At 37.7% G+C, this 27,969-nt stretch overlaps 2 pseudogenes; both read left to right on the top strand.

The window, feature by feature from the left end:
- The first annotated feature begins 180 nt into the window (after positions 1–180).
- LOC115678959 (probable inactive poly [ADP-ribose] polymerase SRO5) lies at positions 181–2,894 on the top strand (annotated as a pseudogene).
- A 2,434-nt stretch (positions 2,895–5,328) lies between these two features.
- Positions 5,329–18,803, top strand: LOC115678958 (probable inactive poly [ADP-ribose] polymerase SRO5; annotated as a pseudogene).
- The last annotated feature ends 9,166 nt before the right edge of the window (positions 18,804–27,969 follow it).

Raw genomic sequence — 27,969 nt, 5'->3', positions numbered from 1 at the left:
GGAGAGACGGGGAGGTTGCCCGCTTTGAACGTCATGGTGAAGGACAGTTCCGCGAACGAGCAATCATTGGGTTCTCAGGCTTAAGGCATACTTAATATGTAATTTTTTTTCAATTTTAGCATCTATAACGAAAAACAATATTTCCTCATGTCGTTGCTCTTATCGCTCTGGCACCTAACTATGGAGTTTCTATTTATGATGGAATATCGGGACTTCGGAGGTTCGATTAATTCTGTGTACAGTCTCAATGAATTCTGTGAACAAGTGAGAGTCGAAGTGCTTTCATACATAAATATTATACCTTTTGCGTTTCACCGAACGATTCTATACTAATGATTAAACAATCTTGTCAACGGAGCTTTCAATGTCCTAATTATGCAAAATGCAAGGAAGACGATATTTTGGAAATGATAAATTTCTATATTTTGATGTTCAACAAGTGTTCCGTAACATTCGTTGGCAAAATCCCAATTGATTTACCCTTTTTTTATCTGTTCTATTTCTAACTCTCCTCACTTTCTGACTTTTACTTTGCCTTTTGTAGAGCGCGAAAATTGAACCTCACATCTGTGATACCAGCGCCCCTCTCCAATCCCTTAACCAGCAGGGTCGTATGCTTATTGCCTATTGGCCAATTGATTTACTTTAGATGAAAGACACTAGCACCGAATTCCTCGCATTTGAAAAGATTTCTTTTGTGATTTTTTTATTTTTTTATTTCTAGGCAAAATGCAAAGCGAAACCGAATGGCTACTGCGTGCGCATTACAATGACACCGCCAAAGGAAGGTTTGGAAGGTAGAGGATCCTTATACAATACGTGTGAGAGGCATGACAGCAATTTTGTTGGTTTTCTTCTATAAAATCCTTCTCTTGTAACTCAAATCGCCCTCTTCCCTCTTCTTCAAGTACAAACCCTATTCTCATTCAATCTCGCCGTTCACACACTCCTTCCATCAACCCCGTTACGCACACAACAGGCCAACTTCTGCTTCTCTCGTTCCTTGTTCTTGTCCCTCACTATTCTGTATATGGAGAAATCGAGTAAGAGTCCTTCGTCTTTGCTTTGATCGCAGTGTTTATTGAAGCCGACGAAATTCACTTTCCTGAAAGCCTCTGTGCGCATCCAGAGATGCATGCTTTTGTTGCTGAGAATCAGATTGTCAGCCTTCTCATTTCTTGTCCGTCGCTATCTTTGTTTTTTAAAATCTTGTTTGCTTCTTTCGACGACTAAACCTCGAGAATCTCGTTAGTGTATTGGGTTGGTGATTCGCGAGGCTTTATTCTGCAATTGTCACTTCATGAATTTAAAAGCTTTTGATCTTCATTCGTTCTGCGATTCGATTTTTCTTTCTTCAATCCGTACCAATTTCGCGATCATTTTTTTCTAGCAGTTGTAAATTTTTTGTGAATCGATTCGTTATTTTTTTAACCACATTTTTGGAACGTTCCAGGTTCGGTCAAAATCTTTGGACTACATCCATCAATGTCCGTCACCGACTGTCCACACCGTCACTCCTGATGCAGTGGCACACGAATTCAACCATCTGGCAACCCATGTCAACCATCCATATCTGAACGATCAGGTTCCGGATTCGTCCATCTCCAATTGCGCGAGCGTTGTCTCCGCTGATCAATCTGAAACTACCCTCCGCTGATCAATCTGAGACTACTCTGTTGCTGTTTATCGCCAGCAGGTTGATGGAACTCAGCTAGGGGGACAAGGTCCACCGCTATATCAAGGACAGATTCATCTCACGGCTAGGTGCGCTTGGGTTACAAGTTACCGTGGTGGCAATCCACCAGAATTGCTACTCCAGTTTCTCGGCGAAAACACGGGCCCAAGCTTTTCAACTTTACCCACAGGCAGTGTAGAATAAAGGCGGCGGCGGCACCACCGACATGAGGCATGCATGGTATGTGACCTTGAAGGAAGAAGTGTCCAAGATCTTGTGCTATGGCTTTGGCTACTGTGGGAAGCCTGAGAACAATGGCTTGCATGGTTGTGGGGTTTATTTTGCTCCTGATAATCATCCTCTAGAAAGGTAATGGAATTCCCTTTTAAGATATTGTCCGGAAAGTGGTACGATAACGAAGATATGTTAATTTAGCGTGTTAGCATATTTCCCTTATGAGATATGATTGGTTATATCTAATAGAACGAATATATTTCGCGATAATGTTGTTTCTGTACTCGTGTTAGATTGTTGTGCATATGATGAAATTGGCCTCAGATGGTTTCTTGCTAATGCCTTGGCATTGTTAAATCCACCACTATGAATTGCATAAAAAAGCAAGAGATACTATTTGGAAGGTGGTACTATCATGAAGAAATGTTGATTTAGCGCTATTGTAATTCACTTTTAAGCTATGATAGGTTAAATCTAGTAGATTGAGTCTGTTTTGCAAGCACGTTTTTTGACTTACGTTAATATTTGTGCATGCGATGATATTGGCCTTAGATAGTTTCGTTGTAATGCTTTAGCAGCGTTAAGACCGCCCCTCTAGATGAAGATGGCCTATAGCATGTTGCTTTGCTGTGTCATATTGGGGAAATCAAAGCTTATCAATCGTGGCTCAGAATAGTCTCATCCCAGTTCGAAACAGTTTCATTTGAGGGCGTCGACGACTTATCATGTCCAAGGAGAGATATTATTTGGAGCACCCACATGAACCCTCACGTGTTGCCAGAGTATGTTGTTAGCTTGAGAGCCCCTTGTTGCTTAAAGGGTAATCAAACTTTATTTCCTGTTCAAATGTTCCTACTTTTGCATTGATCACATCTGTGTGTTTGACTTTGTCTGTTCTATCAACTGGTTTGATAATTGGTGAGATTTATATGCAATAGGGTCATTGAGAACTCCGGAGAAGTCACAAAAACCGAATTCCCCTTAGATCCTGTTTCGGTTTTCTCATGTCAATTTGATCTCAAAGTATTATAAGGTCCACAAAGTGCCACATCAACATTCTCATCACTTAGTTCTTGTCTTCCTGATGCACCTGTTGAAGTATTCATTAGGATTTAACATGTGACTTTTTTTTTTGGCGTAAATTTAACATGTGACTTTAGTTTCCTTTAAGCTAAATGGCAATCTTGGCCTCTCCTTCTAAGTTGGATGTGCTATGAAATTATGAATGAGCACAAGCAAAAATTCATGCCTGCCAATTGTCGGCGAAAGTTTAGGAACACTTGTTGAACATCAAAATATAGAAATTTATCACTTTCTATATATCTGTCTTTCTTGCATTTTGCATAATCAGGACATTGAAAATGAAATAATTCTTTGTTAGGTATGGTTAATGAAACATCCTGAAAGTGTCAAGTTGACAAGATCGTTTAATGATACGTATAGAATCTATTGGTGAAACGTGAAAGGTATAATATTTATGCATGAAAACACAATGATTTTTGCTGGTTAGTAGAATTAATTGAGACTCTTGAAGTCCCGATATTTTTGTCATAAATAGAAATTTAATTGTTAGGTACCAGAGCCATTACGAGCAACAACATGTGAAAATATTGTTATGCGCAATAGATACTAAAATTGAAAAATCTATATATTAAGTATGCTTAAGAGAATGCAATGATTGCTCGTTCACGGAATTAAATGAGCTTCTGCTCAGATTAATTGAACCTCCCGAAGTCTGAATATTCTATCATAAATAAAGGTTCAATTGGTGGGTGCCAGGATAAAGAAACCACAAGTGTCATAACTTTCATATGGCACTTAACTTTTTTTTTACCACTTAAGTGCCATAACTTTTAAAAAACATTCACTTGAGTATCATAACTTTCAATCTATAACTTAAGTGCCAAAATTTGTTAAAAATGTTCACCCAAGTGCCGAAACTCCAACGTGGCATAATACTTGTGGTGAACATTTTTAAAGAGTTATGACACTTAAGTGATTAATTGAAAGTTATGGCCCTTAAGTAGTTGAAAAAAAGTTATGATATTCAAGTGATTGATTTAAAGTTATGGCACTTAAGTAAGCGCCATACGAAAGTTATGACATTTTTGGTGCCCTTATCCCGACACACACCAATAGAATATTTATTTATGTTAGAATATTCGGACTTCGAGAGGTTCAATTAATCCGTGCACAAGCTCAATTAATTCTGCGAACGAGTGATCATTGCATTCTCATGCTTAAGCATACTTAATATGTAGATTTTTCAATGTTAGTATCTATAGCGCATAACGATATTTCTCATGTTGTTGCTTGTAATGGCTCTGGCACCTAACAATTGAATTTCTATTTGTGACCAAATATCGGGACTTCGAGAGTCTCAATTCATTCCGCGAATGAGCGAAAATCATAGTGCTTTCATGCATAAACATTATACATTTTACGTTTCACTGATAGATTCTATACTGATCATTTAAATGATCTTGTCAATTGACACTTTCACGGTGTTTCGTTAACTATACCTAATAAAGAATTATTTCATTTTCAATGTCTCGATCATGCAAAACGCAAGGAAGACGATATTTTGAAAGTGACAAATTTCTACATCTTGATGTTCAACAAGTGTTCCTGAACATTCGTTGACAAAATCCCAATTGATTTACTTTAGATGAGAGACACTAGCACGGAATTCCTCAAATTCGAATAGACTATTTTTAGTGAATTTTTTTTATTATTTCCAGGCAAAATGCAAAGCGAAAACGAGCGGCTCAATAAGAAACGCACGCACTTCACAATGACACCGCCAAAGGAAGGTTTGAAAGGTAGAAGATCATTATACAATACGTGTGCGAGAGGCGTGAGAGCAAATCCGTTGGTTCTCTTCTATAAAATCCTTCTCTTGTAACTCAGATCCCCCTCTTTCAATCTTGCCGTTCCCACACACTCCCTCCGTCGGCACCCGTTACGCACACAGCAGACCAACCGCTCTCGTTCCTTGTTCATGTCCTTCTCTAATCTGTATCTGGAGAAATTGAGTAAGAGTCCTTCGTCTTTGATTTGATCGCAGTCCTTCCTGAAAGCCTCTGTAAGCATCCAGAGGTGCATGCTTTTGTTGCTGAGAATTAGATTGTCAACTTTCTCATTTCATGTCCATCGACTAAACTTGTTTGCTTTTGTTTTTAAAATCTTGTTTGCTTCTTCTAACGACTAAACCTTGAGAATCTCTCGTTGGTGGTGATTCGCGAGGCTCTGTTCTGAAATTATCACTTCATGAATTAAATGCTTTTGATCTTCATTTGTTCCGCGATTCAATTTTTCTTTCTTCGATCTGTACCAATTTTGCGGTCGTTTTTTTTTAGCGGTTGTAAAATTTTTCTGAATCGATGCGTAATTTTTTTAAATGCACATTTTTGTGAATCAATGTCAACCGTCCAGATCTGAACGATCCGATGGATAAACAGGTTTCGGATTTGTCCATCTCCGATTGCGAGAGTGTTGTCTCCGCTGATCAATCTGAAAATACTCTCCGCTGATCAATCTGAGACAACTCTGTTGCGGTTCATCGGCAGTGGGTTAATGGGACTCAGTGAGGGAGACAAGGTCCACCACTGATTCGTCTCACGGCTAGGTGCGCTTGGGGCACAAGTTACCGTGGTGGCAATCCACCAGAATTGCTACTCCAGTTTCTCAGCTAAAGCACGGGCCCAAGCTTTTCAACTTTACTCACAAGCAGCGTAGAAGAAAGGCGGCGGCGACACCACCAACGTGAGGTACGCATGGTATGCGACCACGAAGGAAAAAGTGTCCAAGATCTTGTCCTATGGCTTTGACTACAGTGGTAAGCCTGAGAACAATGGCTTATATGGTTGTGGAGTTTTTTCTCTCCTGCTAATCATCCTCTCGAAAGGTACTTTAATTCCCTTTTAAGATACTCTTTGTAAAGTGGTACGATAATGAAGATATGTTAATCTAGCGTTTTAGTATGTTTCCCTTGTAAGATATGATCGGTTATATCTAATAGAATGAGCATATTTTGCGATCATGTTTCTATACTCATGTTAGAATGTTGTGCCTATGATGACATTGGCCTTAGATGGTTTCTTGCTAATGCCTTGGCAGCATTAAATCTGCCACTATTAATAGCATAACTAATCGAGAGTTACTATTTGCAAAGTGATACTATCACGAAGAAATGTTGATTTAGCGCGTTATTGTGAATTCCTTTTAAGCTATGGTCGGTTAAATATCGTAGATCGAGTATGTTCCGCAAGCACGTTGTTTCTTGACTTGCTTCAATATTTGTGCATGCAATAATATTGGCCTTAGATAGTTTCATTGTAATGCTTTAGCAGCATTAAGACATCTCATTTAGATAAGGATGGCCTACAACATCTGTTGCTTTGCCGTGTCATACTGGAGAAATCAGAGCTTGTTGGTCGTGGCTCGAAACAATCTCATCCCAGTTCAGAACATTACGATTCGGACGTCGACGGCTTTTCATCTCTAAGGAGATACGTTGTTTGGAGCATCCACATGAACACTTATGTGTTGCCTAAGTATATTGTTAGCTTTAGAGCCCTTTGCTGCTTGAAGAGGTAATCAAATTTTCTTTCTAGTTCCTGCTTTGGCATTGACCACATTTTTGTGTTTGACTTTGTCTATCCTATCAAATGGTCTGATGATTTGTGAAATTTATATGAATTGTGAAATTTATATGCGATAGGGTCGTTGAGAACTCATGAGAAGTTACGGAAACCGAATTCCCCTTGGATCCCGTTTCGGTTTTTGATTACGGAACTCTGGAAAGTCTTCCCTCCATCCGTCAAGTTGATCTACAAGTATTATAAGGCTCACAAAGTAAGTGCCACAACAACATTGCCATCACTTAGTTATTGTCTTCCTAATGCAATAAACCTACCTTTAATGAACGATTTTTAAAGTGACTTAGCTAGAGGAAATTTAAAAAATGGGTTTATACCACAAAAAATCCCAAAATAGTATACATGCGACAAATTTATCCAAAACTAATTTTTTGACCATCAAAAACCCGAAACTGATATACTTGTGGCAAATTTACTCCAAACTAATTTTTCGACTATCAAAAACCTCAAACTGGTATACGTGTGACAAATTTACCTTATGTTAATTTCCGTTAAATTAGATTAATACAATAAAAAATCACAAACTGGTACACATGTAACATAAAACCCCAACCGGTACACCCACCAACTGTCAGGTGTTATCCAACTCAGCAATTTGACGATAAAATTTAATGGAAATTAACAGAAGGTAAATTTGTCATAGGTATTCCGATTTGAGGCTTTTAGTAGTCAAAAAATTAGTTTGGAGTAAATTTGTTACAAGTGTACTAGTTTGGGGTTTTTCGTGGTATTAACCCTTAAAAAATTGTGATGCACCTATTGAAATTATTTATTAGGATTTGACATGTGACTGTAGTTTACTTTAAGCTAAATGGCAATCTTTGTCCCTTTTTTAGTTTAGACGTGCAATGAAATTAGGAATGAGCACAAGCAAGAATTCATGCCTGCCAATTGTCGTCGAATGTTGAGGAACATTTGTTGAACATCAACATGTAGAAATCTATCACTTTTCAAATATCGTCTTTCTTACATTTGCAAAATCAGGACATTGAAAATGAAATAATTTTTTATTAGGTATGGTTAACGAAATATTCTAAAAGTGTCAGTTGACAAGATTGTTTAATGATCGGTATAGGATCTATCGGTAAAACGTGAAAGGTATAACAATTATGCGCTATAATATTTATACCTTTCACGTTTCACCAATAGATTCTATACCGATCTTGTCAGCTGACACTTTCACGATGTTTCGTTAACTATACCTAATAAAGAATTATTTCATTTTCAATATCCTGATTATGCAAAACACAAGGAAGACGATTGGCAGGCATGAATTCTTGCATGTGCTCATTCATAATTTCAAAGTAAAAGAAAGGCCAAGATCGCCATTTAGCTTAACTAAAATCACATGTCAAGTTCTAATGAATACTTCAGTAGGTGCATCACAACGTTTTATATTTCCTCCGATCCGGCTAAATCACTTTAAAAATCTTTCGTTTAAGGTAGGTTTAATTCATCATGAAGACAAGAACTAAGTGATGGCAATGTGGATGTGGCACCTACTTTGTGGGCCTCATAATACTTGGAGATCAAACTAACGTCAAATGGAGGGACGATTTTCGAGAGTTCCGTAATCAAAAACCAAACCGAGATCCAAGTGGAATTCGGTTTCCATGAGTTCTCAATGACCTTATTGCATATAAATTTCACAATTCGTCATAACAGTTGATAGAACAGACAAAGTCAAACACAAAAATGTGGTCAATGCAAAAGCAGGAATGACAAAGAAAATTTGATTACCTCTTACGCAACAAGGCGCTCTAAATAACAATGTACTTAGGCAACACGCGAGTGTTCATGTGGGTGCTTCAAATTGTTAGGATTGGGGACACAAACAGTCGTGCCTTGATGTCAAGTCATGGATAGAGAGAACTTGGGTTGCATCGGAATATAACATTAATGATTGTTCCTGTTGCATTGAGTTGATAGTGAATAATTTATCATGATCTACAGCAATTTGGGGCATGAAGTGGCTGATTATGGGACCATGAAAGGACTTGAATAAGACTTGGATGGAAGGCGTATAGGTAAGACCTGTTTTCCTTTAGATAAGTTCATGGCGCACGGCGGCACGGGCAAGTGATACACAAGATGTGGACGAGGCCCATCTAAATCGGACATTGACATAGCTGATGACTCTTGGATAGGAAGACGACTCTTTTGGAATTTGTATGATTTGAACGTTTGCGCTTGATTAGTTGTAAACTGCAGTCTTCTCTTGGTCCCTATGTCACATGACTGTTTGTTGTCAATGGACTATCACAACTCTTCTTTAGTTGACATGTTATGGGAATAATTTTTTATCTGTGCAATTATGTAGGAGATAATTACTTTTCCACCTAATGACCTGTCACAACACAATGAGATCCTGAAACTTTTCTGGATCACTAAGGGGCTTTGATGGTCCCCCCGGCTTCCATGGTGATAGCGATGTGTCAACGGGCGAGATTGTCGATCCATAGTTTAAAACTTTACTTTTGTACAAGCAAGATTTTGGTGCAAGAGTGGTGTGAAGGTGTTAGGTGACCGCAACCTTTTCCAGGACTATGTTTTGTATTCTTTGGTAGTTGTTGATCACCGTTGTAAGGATGTTAAGATAGAGAATGTACATAAATGTTTATGTATGTTAAATCGAATGATGTTAATCTTGAAGGAATCTATGTATTGACATTTTGGTGTGATTGCGTATGCTACTATTAATGAGAAAATGTTTAAATAAAGGATACATGTTGTGCGTGACATTTTAGTGCATTACAGCCTGGGTCTAGGGCTCGGCCTCGAGGGACCTGGGCGTGAGAGCCGGGGTCCTAGGCCGGTCCTCAAGAAATTCAGGCCCAATCAGTTGGGACTCCTGCACAAGGTTTAGAGTCCAGGGTTCGACCATTGGGTTCTCAACCTTGGCTTTGAGGGACTCGACCTCATCCTCAAGAGGCTGCTAACAAGCTGTTGGGTCTTGAGTGTGGGAGCTAAGGTCTTGCACTAGGTTTCTAGGGACTCAAGCATGATTGTCGGAGTCCGAGTCCTGGTCGAGTAATTGGGTATGTGTGTCGGGGACCAGAGCGTAGGGGTCTCGAGCATGCCGTCGCTGAATCGGATGCTAAGGCTCCTATCCCATCCTCATGGGACCCAATACTAAGCCCAAGACCCTAGGGCCTATGTTTGGTGTTGACCACGAAAATGGCACACCCAGGATCACCATAAATAGAAACCGAAACACGTAAATGGAGAAATTACCTATTCGTGTACCTAGTTTGGAATCCATCGAACTTAACGCGGAATTGGCGACGGTTTTCGAACACGAACTCAAGTGCATCTCTCCTATACCTTTTGTCGAACACTGGCCTAATGAGATTGCCACTCATGAGAAAAAATTCCTCTCTAGATCCGTATGTGAGTCAGATTGTACATCATCTGGTTAGGGGAGGGACTTGAGCGCTATTTATAGAGTTTTCGACCACGAGCCCTCTCATTACGGGTCGGGCCGTACTCGACCCACACTAGCCAGCCCCATATTAGATTTATTAAGAACCCACATATCTCACCTTTATTAGACCAAACTAATTTAGTTAATTTCAATTAATGAAGCCCACATTAGGAAATTCTTACATTCTCCCACATGGGCTATATTAATTGAAACAAAACTGTGTGCGCACCCTTATGTTGGTCTAGAAATTATTCTTAATAGTCAATCCGATCCCATAAAGTTTCGAACATCGAATCATGTCGGTAACTACATGTACTAACGCAAAGCCTTCCATGGTCACGAGTACTTTCAACTTTACTAATATTGATTCAATATAGTAGTATGGTAAATGGACAATACCTCATAATGAGTGATACTTCATGTATTGTCTATTTTGTCAGTCCAAATTCTCTCTCCTCAAGTGTCACAAAACCTAGTGTGTCACTAGAGAATATCCTTCATGGTTCCAACGAACATACATATGTCTTACCCTTATAGTTAACTATTCCTTATGTGTAACAAGACATATCGATAAAGCTAATACCAAGAATGCCCCTAGCTTGTACTCAAAGTTTACACAATGCCTCGAGATTTTCATCAAATATTATACATACTCAACGTGATAAAATTACATTCACAAATGCCTCATTAAATGCAAAAAGTTGATACATATCCAAATGTTACAAAATGTAACAAAATCATATACAAATTTCATAAGAGCAACACAAGACTGAACATCTCCCACTAATTAACAATATCACATGATACTCCTAAGCCCATGTTAATGACATGTCGATCAAATACACAAGGGCGAAGGCCTTTAGTTAGTGGATCTGCAATCATATCATATGTCGAAATGTGCTCTACTGCAATGTCACCATTCTGAACTGTTTCCTTTATGGTCAGGAACTTGACCTCCATATGCTTAGACCCCTTGAGACCTCTGTTATTGTTGACAAATAATACTTCAGCTTTGTTATCACAATACAACTGTATGGGTCTATCCACGAAATCAAATACGGTCAATTCTCTAATGAGGTTCCAAAGCTAAATAGCCTAACTCTTGCATGGTAGAGGATAAAATGGATTTCTGTTTCTTGCTTTTCCATGATACTGCACCTCCCGCTAATAGAAAAATGTACCCTGTTGTCGACTTCTTGTCATCTTAACAGCCAGCAAAGTCTGCATCCGAATACCCTACTAGCTGCAGGTCCTGAACATATCTGTAAATCAGCATATAATTTCTTGTCCTCTTTAAGTACCTCAAAACCTTCTTGGCAGCAACCCAGTGATCGTGTCCTAGATTTGACTGATATCTGCCTAGAAGTCCTGTTGCAAAAGCAATATCTGGTCTAGTACATACTTGAGCATACATAATACTCTCAAGTGCATTAGCATAAGGTACATTCTTCATTAGGCTTTCTCAAAATCTGAATGAGAACACTGTGACAGACTCAACTTATCACCCTTAATGACAGGAGCAATTCCTGGCTTGCATTACTGCGTGTTGAATATTTCTAAGATACGATCAACATATGCCCTCTGAGATAAACTCAATAGTCGGGAAGAACGATTCCTATGAATCTCAATACCAAGGACAAAAGACGCCTCACGACGGTCCTTCATATCAAAGTTCTTTGACAACATCCGCTTCGTCTCATGTCGTAAACCAAGGTCACTACTCGCAAGCAGAATATCATCCACATAGAGTATAAGGAAAATGAATTTACTCCTACTGACCTTGGAGTATATCCATTGATCTACTTTATTCTCAACAAAACCAAATGAAGTGACAACACTATGAAACTTCAAGTACCGTTGTCTAGAAGCTTGCTTGAGACCATAAATAGTTTTTTTCAGTCTACATACAAGCGTACTTCGGGTTGCATTATATAGACTTCTTCATTAATGTCTCCATTGAGAAAGGCAGTTTTAACATCCATCTGGTGTAACTCCATATCGAAATGAGTTACCAATGTCATGATCACTCTGAAAGAATCTTTAGAAGAGACTGGAGAAAAAGTTGCTTCATAGTCTACTCCTTCTCTCTGAGTGAAACCCTTGGCTACCAATCTGGCTTTAAACTTCTCAATCTTTCCTTTGGAATTCCTTTTAGTCTTATATACCCATTTGCAGCCAATAGATCTGTGACCTTCAAGTAATTCAGCAAGTTCCCAAACACCATTATGCTTCATAGACTGCATTTCATCTCTCATTGCATCTAACCATAATTCCGACTGAGGACAAGAAACAGCTTCTGCATAAGTCACTGGATCAGTCACAAAATCGATATCATAGTCTTGCTCTCCTATATAGACTAAATAGTCCGGTGGTATAGCTAATCGTCTCTCTCTAATGGATCTCCTAATTGGAGTAGCAACAGTCTCATCCTGCACCTAAGAGGCTTGAGAAACTTCATCAGGAGCTGTCTCAACAATAGGATCCTGAGCCTCAATAGGTTCAGTTTGTGGTGTGGGAGTCTCCATAATTTTCTGTATGGGAGGAGAAAAAGATATAACATTACCCACCGTACTATTATCCTCAATAGTCTGTGAGTAACTACTTTCTTCGGCCACATCAAACTCTAGAAACTTCTCTATCTGTGATTTCACAATTCTTGTGCCTCCATTGGGATTATAGAACCGATATCCCTTTGAATAATCCAGGTAAGATACAAAGTAACACCGAGTGGTTCTAGAGTCCAACTTACTTAATGTTGGATTATATAACTTCACTTTTGCAGGACATTCCCAAATCTTAAGATGGTTTAAGCTAGGCTTACGTCCAGTCCATAACTCAAAAGGAGTCAATGGGACAAGTTTAGTAGGAACACGATTTAGAATGTACAAAGCTGTTTTCAAAACTTTACCCCACAAAAAATCAGGTAAGTTTATCCTACTAATCATACTCTTCACCATTTCCGTAAGGGTGCGATTGCGCCTTTCGGCCACACCATTCTGCTCAGGACTTCTAAGCATAGTAAACTGAGCCACTATCCCAAAATCATCCAAGTATTTGGCAAATGGCCCTTGAAGCTGTCCAGCATCGCCGTGCTTGCCATAATACTCTCCACCTCGATCAGATCTAACAATATTTATGAACTTTCCTAACTGTTTCTCGACTTCAGTCCGAAAAATCTTGAAATTGTGAAGAGGCTCTGACTTTTCTTTAATTAAGTACAGATAGTCACATCGGGAATAGTCATCAATAAATGTGATGAAATAAAAAATTTTACACAAGGTTGTTGTATAAGGTCCACAAATATCAGTGTGAATGACCTTCAACAGGTCAGAACTTCGGACTGCAGTTTTCTTCCTTATCTTGGTCATTTTACCTTTACAACAGTCTATGCATGTCTCTAGGTCATTTTTAAGAGCAGGCAGGATGTTAGTTTTTATCAGTCTTTCTACTCTATCCTTAGAGATGTGACCAAGCCGTTTATGCCACAATACATAAGACTGTTCCTTAGGTAAAGGTCTTTTGGAAACAGCCTTTTCAGCCGTATAAGTGACATATATGTCATTGGGAGACAAATACAATCTGTACAATCCATTGGACATATTACAGTACCCAACCTTGTTTGAATCATGAAACAAAGAAATAACATTGTTCTTAATTTCAAAAGAGTAGCCATACATGTCCAAACACGATACGGAAACTAAATTCCATCTAAAAAAAGATACATAAAAAGTATATTTTAACATTAATCTAAAACCAGAGTCTAGAATTAAGATAACATCTCCCACAAACACCACGTCGACTTTCTCGTTGTTTCCCACAGTGAGTCTTGATTCATCCTGATTTGGCATCCTCCGGTTTATGAATCCATGTATGGTAAACGCAACATGATTAGTTGCATTGCTATCAAGCCACCAAGAACTGGATGGTGCTTCTAATAGGTTGGATTCACAAATGAGTGCCAAAGAATCATTACCTGCAGGCTCACGTTTGGAGATCCAAGCCTTGAACTTTCCATAATCCTTCTTTATGTGACCTTTCTTCTTACAAAAGAAGCAGCAGTCACCATCCTTCTTGAATGATGTTTTTTTTTTAACCCATATCATTAGATTGACCGATAGTTTCATAAGTATCTTTATGAGTACGATTTCTGAACTTCTTATTCTTCCTTTTGTGCGAATCAGAAACATATAAGGCTAGATGCCCTCTTTCCTTCTTAAGTTTCTCTTCCTCTACTACCACCCTAGCTATGAAGTCATTAACCGACCAAGTCTCATCTTGGGAATTGTAATTTGTCTTTATAATCCCAAAATCAGGTGGAAGGGTGTTCAGGGCTTGATGCACAATGCAAGCATCAGGAATGGAAACATTAAGAGCTTGAAGCTTTGTCTTTAGGTCTACCATCCTAAGGATATAATCTCTAATCCCAGCAGTACCATCATATTTCATATTGAAGAGCCTTTGAAGAAGTGTACCAACCTCAGCATTAGATGAAATGCGGTTTCTAGCTTCTAAGGCTGCCATTATTTCCTTAGCAGTACAATCAGCTAGCAAACCACTTTTCAAATGGTATTGAATGGATTTCTTCATTGTCAATAAGCAAATCCGATTGCTCTTTTCCCAAGCAGCATAGTGCGCTTTCTCAGCTTCAGCACTGGTGGCCGTGATATCTGCCGGCTTATCCTTTGTAAGAGCAATGTGAACATTTGCCAGCTCCATTCAAAATAGAAAATCTTCTTTCCATTTCTTAAAATTCAACCCAGTAAGGACCTTAATGGAAATGGCATTGCCGTTTACAGAAAAGGTGACTAGATAACAAACAAACAATACAATCAACATCATGTGAGTACTTATGCAGAAAGTTACATATATCATCACATAATCACCTTTGGGCAGAAATATGACATGCAGTTGTACAGTCTCTACATGACAGCGGCCATGAGAACATATTCTAATTTTTCGTGAAATCACCACCTTTGGGTGTATGAACTACTAAGATCAGTCATTCCTCAAGCACATGCCATACATGCATCTCTCCATGAACCAATACAAAATCACCTCCTTTGGGAGTATGACCATGCATTAGAACAGGAGACATTCCACTACAATATGAGACCGATATTTCTCAAATCCAGTCAAATGTGCCACTTTGGCAATCACTACCCAACTGAATCCTTGAAAATCTCTCATACTAGGGATATGAGCTTTATGTATCACATTCAATGTATACATATAATGTTAGATATAAAGACAGGAACATATATATCTGAAATTACATGTCATGTTAATTATATTGTTCCATTCATTGATAGACAATGAATTACACTCTACACATTCCTTATGTGGTGATATACATGTGAGCTTCCATATGCATTTCCGAAACCATAGAGAAATACACGAAAATATGCAAAAATACCCTAAAAATAACTGTATATAGGGTTCTATATGTATTTTCAAATCTTTAAAAGCTTCAACCATTAAAAATAAATACACTACAATGTAGAGAATCTCGATACGAGCACATCGGTACCAAGAACGTCCCAAACGGATGCCGAACGCACCCTGACGCGTCGCCGGAAAGAACGGCGCGTGCGCGCATGTTCAGCCGGTCAACCAGTCTGAAACGCAAGTCCGACCGGTTGACCGGTCTGGTCAACGGTCGGGTCGGGTCGACATTCGGGTTGGGTGATCAGTGGGGTCGGGTCAGGTTAGGGTCCGGGTCAACCCGGATCCGCACCCTCTCTGACGTCATGTCAGTGGTTACTGGCGGTTACCGGCGGGGAGATGCGCCGGTTAGTCACGGCCGCACGTGGCCGTCAAGCGCCGCCGCGCCCACAGCGTGTGTCGGCGAGTGAAGGCCCGTGCGGCCTCCCCCAGTGACATGCCGCCCATCAATCTTCTCATCTCAACAAGTAGATTTCAAATATGCAATAAAATTCAACTTTTATCCGACCAAAAATTCCGAAAAGTGGCAAAAACCTCTTGGTCAAAACGAAAACGATCTTAACCCGCATGTTTCAGTTCTAATCTATGACAGGCTCTGATACCACATATTGGCCACGAAAATGGCACACCCAGGATCACCATAAACAGAAACCGAAACACGTAAATAGAGAAATTATCTATTCACGTAAATAGAGAAATTATCTATTCACATATCTGGTTTGGAATCCATCGAACTTAACGCAGAATTGGCGACGGTTTCCGAACACGAACTCTTGTGCATCTCCCTTATACCCTTTGTCGGACGCTGGCCTAATGAGATTGTCACTCACGTGAAGAAATTCTACTCTAGATTCGTATGTGAGCCAGATTGTACATCATCTGGTTAAGGAAATGACTTGGGTGCTATTTATAGAGTTTTCGACCACGGGATCTCTCATTACGAGCCGGGCCGTACTCGGCCCATACTAGCCAGCCCCATATTAGACTTATTAAGAACCAACATATATCACATTTATTAGACCAAACTAATTCAGTTAATTTCAATTAATAAAGCCCACATTAGGAAATTCTTACATTTGGGACTTCAGCGCTCATGCCCAAGTCGGCAGCGACTGCACTTGGGTCTTGAGGATGAGCTTGGGACCTCGGTGCTCGGGCCTTGGCTCCTTGAGGCCAAGCTTGAGACCTCGACAACCGTGACTAGGTCCCCGGTGGATGTGCCCAAGATCATGGCACCTGAGCCCAAGTCCCCGACTCTCAAACTTGGATCCCCGGCGCGTGAACCTGGAACATAGTGCTGTATGCGATAATTTTACTCACAAGCGTTTCATAATTTTTCAATAACAAACGTTAGCAAATCACTTCCATATAAATTGCAAAACACAACCAAAAATAAGAAATTGGAAATATTTTCCACCAAAATTCATTTTATGTGAAACCATAAGAAGCTTAAGATTATTTTACCTTTATACAAATCGGGACAACGAATAACTGTGTTACGGTTTTTTTTTTCTTGGAGTGGGGTTTCTTTCTTGTGTAGTCCACAGATGGGTGAGGGAGGGAGAATTCTTGAGTTTCTTACCGGCAGCACTAAACATATCCCATGATTAAATTCTATCTCGCTTAATTCGCTTGGCACCTTACTGAATTGATCGCCATTCGGGGTCAGCCCGAGCTGTCCAAGACTTTCCCTTCCCTTTGCAATAAAGCTATCTTTCTTACAACCCAGGATTGAACGAGTAATTATTGTCCTTCCTTTTTAATTAGTTTGATGAAGGAAGATTTCTAGAGCGGTGGCTTAACGTTGTTTTGCATGCCAAATCGAAAATGAAAGGTATATACACACCGTATATTTTGCTCTGACGCGTGCTATTTCCACCTTCTTATTGGCTCCGGACACCGACCTCTATCACATCAAATTGACTACATTATCCCTTGCAGGTCTTACTCTCGATTTAAGATTATTTCTTACCTTTTTTCTTCTTCTTTTTTTTTCAATTTTATTAAAAGATAAAATTACCCACTTCCCTTTTAATTAACTTTTTTCCACCCTAGCCGCTTCTTCCACATTCATTACATTTTAAAGTTTCATTCATGTTTGTCATGTTCTAAAATTATTCCGCCAATTATTAACTTTATTTTCCCAGATAATCCTCATAATCATGAATATTTCAACTTCGATTTTCGGTACAAATTTACGAGAACATACTCGAAGATTGAATATTGTGGTTGATAAATGCATTATACACAATTTACTCATCTTTCATTGTATTGTTTTTACGAAAGGCAAAATTGAAGAAAACCCAAATTGCTTAAATGTATATGTCGATGATGAAACTGTTAATAGAGAACGGCAATTAATCATGTTAACAAGTTCATTTGGAGCTTCTTGCACAATAACATTGAAAATTATTCCTTAATATATATATATATATATATATATATATATATATATATATATATTGTGTTAAGTGAATAATGACTCTCTTGTTGATGTAATTAAAAACTTATATTATTTGATTCAAGTAAAATATTTTTTTTTCCGAGAGAGTAACCTTTTTTAGAGGAGCCACAGACAATATCTTTTGTTAAGTTGCATATGCAACTTGTTATTATTGCAGTATATTTGTATTTTGAGGATAATTTTCTTTTCATTGATGATTCTATGAAAATGTTGATGCCTTTATAATTGACAAAAAGAAACGTGTTTGCAAATGGTTTGAATAGGTTGTCTTCTAATGCCATTACAATGGTCATAATTTCTTTTCAACAGCTAATGATACCACGTAATCAAGACAACGATAGTATTATATGTAATAATGTTCTAGGGAGCATTTTCTATTGCATTTGCATGATAATAATGGATGTTTAGAATTTTTTATTTACTTAACTTTGTCATATTTTTACTTTTTTTTTAAAGTATCTTTTAAAACGTCATGCTATGATGGCATAAAAATAATTAAACATTGGACTACTAGATTCACTTCATAAAAATGAAAGTAGAGAAGTTAAAACATACAAACTACGTGGTAATGACAAGTATTAAAGTTATAATTGAACAACGGGCCGCGCTTTTTCCACTCTTAATTTGGCTAAAACACTCCCTAAAACAGTGATGTGACCATTTTACTCACTGTGGGCCCCACCTTTCAGCAGCTAACCGTTCCCTCGATGTCTTTTTTTTGGTTTCTTCTTTTGCGGGTCCTGCTTTCTTTGATCTTCATCAATATTCTCTGTTTCTTTCTTTCTGTTGCAGGCAATTCTTCCACGCTTTTTGGTAAAACATGGCATCTTTCAGCGAATTGAGGATGCAGAGCAAGAGAGTCGGAGAGAGAGTCAAGGTTATAAGGTGGCCTTTGAGCGATGATTTTTCGCCAAGGTAGATATGGTCGCACTTGAGATTCGCATCCGAGATGGAGAGGATCCATCTGTACGATCTGGTGGAGCCAATGCAGTACCTATTCATCAAGATTGTCAAGCCGCGTAGTCTCGCTCACAACGGCAGCCCCTACGCAGAGATCTGCACGTTGACTCACTTTTTGTCCGTACGAAGCTGGCGATTCACCGCCTCGGCAAGCCGACCGACTCGTCCGAGTGGCACCAGTTCTTCACGCTCGGCCACAACAAGCTAAGTCGGCGAGCTCCACACTAGAGATCTCTGTCTGGGTTTCGTTGTCAGAGACCTTCCTCGGCGGCATCTGCTTTGACCTCTTTGATTGAGTGGTGAGCTTGATCGAGCAACGAATAAAAGAGAGGCACATGGCATCCGAGTGGTTTGCGCTTGATGACAGCGCCAGCGGAGGTAGGTCTTACTACGACATGTCATATTCGAGGCTGTGCTTGGAAGGCGATCATCACGTGCTTGACAAGGTAGTAAGCGTGTTAAGTGACTCCCCGCTCACTGCTGTCCTAGTCCACGTCTTGTATCTGGATCTCGTGTGGTACCTGGATTTGATCTTGCCCACCGAGTTCTTTTACATGTTCTTGATTAAAATGTGGTACTATAGATTCAGGTTGAGGATACTGGCCTGGATGGACACTAGTTCTTCTATACACCAGATCTTCCTCTATACCTGTTTGGATGTTCCATAATTATTTAAGTTCTGGAGCTTTTATTATGTGTCGCAATGAAATTGCAAAATCACTCAAGCTATGAGCAAGTCAATATATTCATTCTGATAAAATGTGCATCTTCTTTTGTATTTTGTTCTTATGCTTCTTCATAAGTTATGCTTCTCTATTATTTTCATTGCGATTCCCAATTTAAACTACACCGAAGCTTTTTAAACTCGTTAACAAATGTAAAAATTGCAAACCTTGCTGGATATGAAAATATTGAGTCAAGATTGATGGAGTTTGATGGCTTGTCTTTGACGGATGGATCTTCTCCATCTTGGATGCAAATCTCAGGTGTGGCGCTAACTACCTCGGCAAGAAATCTCCGCTCGGAGGCCGCCTCATATCCCCGACTCTCTCGAACTCTGCATCCTCCTCAACTCCATCGGAGGATACCACATTTTCCCAAAATGCGTGGAAGGAAGAAAATTGCCAGCAATAAAGAGACTAGAAGGATGAAGATGAAGGAAAGCGAAACCCGCAAAAGAAAATACCAAAAAAGGGACACCAAGGGAACGGATAGGCTGCTGAAATGTGGAACCCAAAATGGGTAGAATGGTAACGTCACTTTGTTTTCAAATAGTCGATAATATTTCGACCATAAAAAAAAATAGTTCATAATATCAATAAACCATGCAAACAGGCTTTCATGTTGTAACTAATTTTTTTCTTTTACAAACAGAAAAAAGATTTTTGTAATTGTTACCAAACGATTGTATTTATTTGAGTGAAAGAATATTGAATTAGTTTTCGGACTATCACGTGTTTGTTTGCTGAAAATTATTAGTTATAAAGAAAATATACATGCTTATAATTAGGTAAATGAATTCCCTGATCTGAAAAAGGAAAAACATTTTCATTGAAAATGATTTCCATAGAAAGCATTTTCCTTTGTCATGAAACTTTCCCCAAAATAAACAAACCCAAATTACTTCACAATCCAAATGAAAGATGGTTGGCACCGAATGGCTATAAACTAGACTATCCCAAAAGGATATCCTTTTTTGAGTAATATCTGGATTGTGAATACCAAGAAAATAAATGAGTTACTGAAAATGCTAGATTACCTTATCCAGGCGAAAAAGGTATGTTAGTAAGTTTTGTTTCATGTTGCAAGCTCAGAAATTTAAGTACCTAACAGGGAAATTGCCATATTGGCCCAATAATACAAGTGAACATGCAGATTGTGTATGTATAAACTAAATTAGTTACTTGATAACATTGACACATCTAAGATATATTACCTAAAGAGTAAATAGGCCGGAAATTGTCTGTATACTAAACTATCAAATTACCCAATAAGATATCCTTCAAAATATTTTGTTTTCCTTTTGAGATTAATATGCCCTCCTAGATCGTTGCACACAGTAAGGACGTTCCGAAGAGAAAAGAATAATATAAGATTTGCGTATTTCAATCATGATAATTGTTTTATTTAAATGTCCGTTAGCGTAATTATTGATTTCCACAATTGTCGATGTGCGCAAGACGTACCGTTAAAGCAAGATCGAGTACGGAAATAAACCCTTCGCGCATAAAATAGAAATGCACAAAATAATGGTTTTCCCGCGCCGCAGCCCGATACATGCATTTGGTGATAAAAGAAAAGGGTGATGATTCTCACCAGCCCTTTAAGTATAGAATGGAAAATTATCCTTTCTCAAAATCAAGCTTTTCATTTCATACATTCTCAAGAACTAAATTTTCAATGACGAACAAGAGCCTCTTTACTCTCTTTTTTATTATTTTTCACTCCACACATGCATAATTGATAAAGAATATGTGAGTCGAGAGTGGCTTATGACAAACAACATTACATATCATTAGAAGAAAAATCCATCACATCTCTTTTGAGGAAAGGAACAACCTGTCATGATTGTCAAATTTGACAAAAAATTAAATATAAAGCCAAATCTGTTTGTTTAAATTAGTCCTGTTTATAAACTCAAGAAAGGATTTCATTCTCTTATGCTAGCATTTTCTTGACTTTCGTTTTTTTGGGTCCCTTTTCTCTCACACCCGAATACATAACACTTAACCTCTCTGAGTTTGCACCTTGTTTTAAACACTTCACTTGTGAGAACTAAACATCAGGTGATGACTTTTGGCTTTCATTTATTCAAATAACCAATTTTATTACATGCTTTAAGGTTTGGATCTAAGAAATCAACTGTTGTTTTTTGTGCTCTGTATGCGCGAATAGTTTGGTGGAGATGGACGAAAACAAAAATCATGTCGAGGAAGAAGACGATCTATCGTTTTTTGATGGACTCAATGATTTAGAAGGAGACGAAATTTTCTCCAAGTTCATGAACCAAAGCCCTGTTCACTTCTCCGAACTAGAACAATACATGGATGATGAAATGTCACCAATTCTTGGGCAAGAAATGGAAGATTCAAATGTCGTGCACATCCCACGCACGTCACTGACACCGAGCGCAATGGAGTTACCTGCTGATTTCAAGAAGCCAAGGAAGAAACAATCGAAATCTACTCTCCAAGAATCAGCCATCCTTAATCCAAGGCGTTCAAAGAGGTACATGCTAATACTTCAGTTTAATTCCATAAGTTCGTTTAATTTCTTACCAACACGACAATATCTGAAAAAAAAAAAAAGAATTACCTATAGCACCCAGTTTTCTCTAATACATGATTAGTACACATATGGGCTCCTTCACTAACTTATATGCACCGTTAATCAAGAAAATTGTGCAAAAGAAAATGTACTCTTAAATAATAAGTCATATAAAACAATTTGATGGAGTAGAATAAAGGTCGGAGATGGAAATTATAATTTTACCTGAAAGTATCTTGTTTTTAATTGAAAGACATTTTAAGTTTTTTGAGCGAAAGGAACAGTCGAAAAACATTATTGAATTAGATGACTAGTTTAGTTTTTTATTACAATATCATTTTGCACATAAAATCATGGAGTCTATGCATATTTTTGTTCTGTCTTCCGGTGTCTTGCTATCAAGCTCACAAAGATCTTAAATCTTGCAATTCTATGCTATTGGGAATAGAGCTAATCGATTTTCAAATTCGTAGAGTAATACCTAGGTGGTAATATGTACTTTTGCATTTCATTTTGTATGGGCTGAAAAGAATATTATGTGCTCATCATACTTGAGGTAAAAATCCACTCCAAACATATATAAGTCGAGATAATCATTTTACAGCTCTCTCAACATATCTTGGATTTTCATGAAACTAAACTTAACACAAGCGAACTTGTTTATCCCGAATGAGAAACACCACCTCATGACTCATTGACCAACCACCTAAGAAAATTTTCAAAGGAATCCTATATATATGGCCGTCTTTGTACTATATGTTCCATCATTTTTAACAATTCCTCTAAGGATTTCGTATTCAACTAGATAATGTTTTACAATATGCTTCCTTACTTTTTCCAGTTTATACGAAAAAATTGTGATTGAATTTTCTTGAATTAACGTTGAAGTGTGTTTTTTCCATGAAGTCCTGTAGTTTAATCCAAATCTTTGTCTCCTCCTTCTATTTTCGAAATTTTCAAATAAAGCAGTGGAAATTATTTTCATTTAATTTTTGCTCCTAGAATTATGTTGAAGCGTGCATCTGCCACCAAATCTGAGAACACAAAAAGGGTGGAGGAATATCTGTTGGAGGAAAAGACGAAATCTTGCCGAGCTCGAGCTAGGGCACGAGCAGCTGAGATTGCAACTTTGGAGGTGATACTACTTTCTCTGAGTTTAAGGAATTTTATCCCAATCTTTAGTTTATGTAGATGGTTTTATTTGAAGTCTCTATATTTGGGATGAACTGATGGGTATTTCAAGTTGTTTGTTGATAATTAAGCAGACGGAAACCAAGGATCAGAGCGATGAAAACACCGATTTGGAGAAATTTCACGGGACTATGATAAGTAAAATGTACTCGAACTATGGTAAGGCTTTCTTTTCTAGATTATTTAGAACTCACTTTAAAGTTTGATTCTACTTTCTATATTGTTGAAGCCCTTTTGAACAATTTTCTCCGTATAAAAGGCTTGATGGTGGCGGTGGTCGTCGTTGTCGCCATCATTGTGAAAAACTATTTTCGTTATGCATGTGGCAATGACATAAACATGGTTAAATGCAGAGATCTGCGACATATATCTCTAGGAACTCTTGATCTATGCTTTTTGTGACAGTTGGGAATGAGGACATCATGTCGAGAATCCGATGGCTGCAGAAGTTGATCCCAATTCCGACCATGGTAAGCATGCCCTTCCCATTCAATCTAGGAAATTTTAAAGATAAGCTTCCCAATCTTCAGGTCTACATATAATCCATATTTTCCAAACCCTCCCATCCTCATTTAAACCTCCAGCCTTGTATTTAAAATAATATGCATTTATATACTTATTTATGTATTGCTTAAAATGAGCAGGGTCGCAAGCATTCAGCTGAAGTGCCTCGGGGGTTTGCTGGAGCATCATCGAGTGCTACAGGAGATGATGGCGCGCTGCCTCGATGCACAACTAATGACAATCATTCGCCGGACGACTCACCAGGGAACAACGGCCTTGCTAAGGGCTCGAGCAAACCTGCTGATTTGGCACCAACTCATTGAGCACAAAAGTTGGGCGTACATTCGATTTGGCAATTGTGCAGCTGTCTCGATTTCATTTCATGGATTTTTAGTGCTTTTATGCTTCGGAATATCATTTGTGTTTCCTTGCAGTTTTGATTAAGTTGCAAACCCTAATTAAACTATTTAGCCTTTTATGTGGTTATATATCTTGTAAGTATGATCCGAGCAAGAGACTTGTTGATTGCGACTTAAAACTTTTATGTGTCGATTCAATTTGTGACCAACTCGATCGCTTTCGTGGTGGTCAATCAAGAACTTTTCACAAGGTCTATAGTGGAGGATTCTTAAGAATGAGGTGTGTTTTTAGTCAATTTTCACATATAGAGACTTGTGAGAACAATTCTAAATTGTTAGATGCAAGGTATGCATTTGAATGAAATATATTGAAGCACTAAAAACTCACTCCATCTCAATTATTAGATTCTGTGGGTTTCATGTGGGGCAACAACATTCAATGGTGGAGTTAAATGAACTCATGTTCTCCAGATGCATACATGAATTTTTCGGAGTATAAGTATTGTGCACAACAGGGGATCGCACATACCGATGAGCCCATTTTTGGCTTGATCAAAGTTAAGGGAAGAAAAAGGTATTAAAAATGGACTCAATTTGGGTCATTTGACGTGGGCTTGGCGCAAGCCCGTTCTCAGCCTCATAATAGCGGGGTCTAGCTAAACTCCGCCCGCTACTCTTTGCCCATTCTATTATCAAGTTCAATGCTTACACTTATAATGGGATAATTGTCTAAAAAGTCTTAAACCTATTGTACGACGACCAATTTAATCCTAAATTTTTTAATTTTGCCAATTTAGTCCTGAACTTTTTGATGTTTTCCAATGTAGTCCATCTAATCAATTTTGATCGGAAATTGATGACATGGTGGTGTAGTCAATGCCGCTAATCCCACGTGGTATAACCGGTGCTAACGTGAATTTTTTCTATTTTTTATTAAATTTTCTGATTTTTTTCCTTTTTTTTTCTTTCCTTTCCTTTTTTCTCTTTTTTCTTATTTCTCTGTCAATCACCAGCCATAGGCAAGGGCCATGACGCCCTCGCCGTTATCTATGTCAGGAACATCTAGCAAGGGCAGCCCTTGCTTGTGGCCAACAACCAACGAGAAAAAAAAAAGATAAGCATAGGGAAAAAAGAAAAATTCATAAAAAAATAATTTGCTATAATCATCCACGTCACCGGTCGTCGCTATTGTGCCACATAGGATGAACAATGCTAAGCTATACCTCCACGTCAGCGATTTCTAGCCAAAGTTGACCAGATGGACAATATTGGAAAATCGTCAAAAAATTTAAAACTAAATTGGCAAAATTAGAAGTTTAAGACTAACTTGGCCGCTGTACAAATAGGTTTAGGATTTTTTGGACAATTTTATCCACGTATAATATTAGAATACTATAATACTATAAATTGATATAAATTTTTTTTGGACAGTTGAATAATTTACCTAATATTGTAGCAATCGGACCGCAAAGATCTACATTATTTTCCCCCTCGTTCTCATATAAATATATATATATATATATATATATATATATATATATATATATCTTATGCCTTTTCTTATAGAGTAATTATGTATATCTCTTAATTTATTAAATTCGACAGGTGATGGCATTTTTGGCTCAACCAGGAAAGGGATCAAAAGTGCAAGAATATTAGAATTGGTATCAGCACAACGTGGGGCGGGTTTTAATTATTTTCGCAATCGAGGGATGGAATGTTGGTTATGGAATTATTGTTGATCTTCTGTTTGTAATTCTCATTGTTTTGGAGACACAAAAGTTTAGGAAGTGATGACCCTTATTTACCCCTTTTTTAATGCATTATTTTCCACTTGTTTCCAAAGAGAATAGGTTAAGGGGGTTGTGTAGTTTGAAGTTTGAACTTCCTTCTTGTACTCTACATTGGTTTGTTTTACATGCTGCTCAGTTCTCTTGAAAGCTTTTTTAAAGTGTCCTCACGGAAATGACTGCAACTAGCAATATAGTAATTAGGGTGATTTCTATAAAGATTCTTTTTCATATAATAGGGTCCCCTTTGGTTACTTTGATACTGTTTTCATTTGTAAATAGTAAAATTATTTAACTTATTTTTAGTTTATTTGAACTTTTCTTGATTAAAAACACGATACATTTGGTTATCCCGAACAATAAATGTTTATCTAATATCATTTTCATAAATTATGTTTGTCATGTTTAAATTCCAATGATACTTTTCATCGATATCAGTACTTCAAACTATTTATAGGTAAAATTAATATTAATTAGTTAGAACTAACAAAAGTGACACATTTGTTTCTCTATAACATTAAAAGAACCACTTTCAACTCAACTTAAAATCGTCATTGTTTATCATACATAAAAAAAAAAATCTTTATAATTAGAAGACAAACAAAAATGTCAAAATCGCTAATAGCTTTTACGACATGATACGAGAGGGGTTACTTTTTGTGATAAACATATGCAGCTATCATTGAATTAGTAATTTCATCCCTCATAAAAATTAAAGGCGCTAACAGCTCTCATGAATATTTTGTGGCAAAGAAGAAGATATAAATTTTTATACAAGATATCAACAATCACCTTCCGCTATTAATCCAAAATTAGAGATAGAGATAACGGAAGTTAATTTTTCTGTATGAAAAATAATTTTTTTCTTTCAAAACAGTAGATTACGTTAATTTTTAAAAATAATTGATAATATCGAAAACCATGCAAGTGGTGTTTTCATGTCAAAACTATTCTTTTGCTTTAAAAAACCGAAATACGATTTTTGTGAACGTAACCAAACGGCGCCAGACTTATCACACAATTTTGAATGAGAGTCGGTTGGCATTAAATGGCAATGAACTATATACTATCCAAAAAGGGCATTTTTTTCTGTGTTTTCAGGATGCTAAAAATCCAGAAAATAAATAAAACCAAATTAGAAAATAAATGGGTTTCTGAAAATGATAGATGAACATATCCAGGCGAAAAAGGTATGTTGGTAAGTTTTGTTTCATGTTGCAAGCTCAGATATTTAAGTACCTAACGGGGTAATTTCTATATTGGCTTAATAATGGGGTTTACATCATGGACGGTCTGATTGTCTATATATAAACTAAATTAGTTACTTAATGAGAGGCGCACATCTAAGATATTTTACCTAAAAAGTAAATTGTCTATACAGAAACTAAACTAGCAAATTGGTTTTCTTACTTAATTATTTTTTCCAATAAAAAATATCTTGGAAAATGTCTTGTTTTCCTTTTCTCGTTTTTTTTTTGGTCTAATTATAGAAATATCTTTTTTCTTCTTTTTAGTTTAATGTGCATCTCAAAGAGAAAAGAAATATGATTTAAATGCCCATTAGTGTAATTATTGATTTTCTCAGATGTTGATGAGCGCAACATACTGTTAAAGTACCCACCTGCGTATGGCCGAGTTGGTGGGCGCTTTCCTTCCCTCCCCAGAGGTTCTGGGTTCGAATCCCCACTCGGTTCCGTAATTTAAGTGGGGGACCCTGGCGGTGGGTTGCTGGGCTAATCTCCCCCGAGGTATAGGCGCCCCGATTACCCGTGCGGACTTGTCCCCGGGGAATAGTGGCGGATTCTCGGTTACAAAAAAAAAAAAAAACATACCGTTAAAGTAAGACCGAAGTACAAAATAGGTCTTTGCGTAAAAATAGAAACACGTGAACCACTCTATGGCTCATACATTCATTTCATTATAAAAGAAAAGGACGATGATTGTCACTAACCTTCTAAGTGTAGTTAGGAAATTTTATTAAAGGCATTCATGGAATGT

This window comes from Syzygium oleosum, unplaced genomic scaffold (genome assembly GCF_021117445.2).
Source record: "Syzygium oleosum isolate NSW1041296 unplaced genomic scaffold, Sole_v2.1 Sole_v2.17, whole genome shotgun sequence".
In the NCBI taxonomy this organism is placed as follows: Eukaryota; Viridiplantae; Streptophyta; class Magnoliopsida; order Myrtales; family Myrtaceae; genus Syzygium; species Syzygium oleosum.
This window is presented reverse-complemented; position numbering and strand designations above follow the sequence as displayed.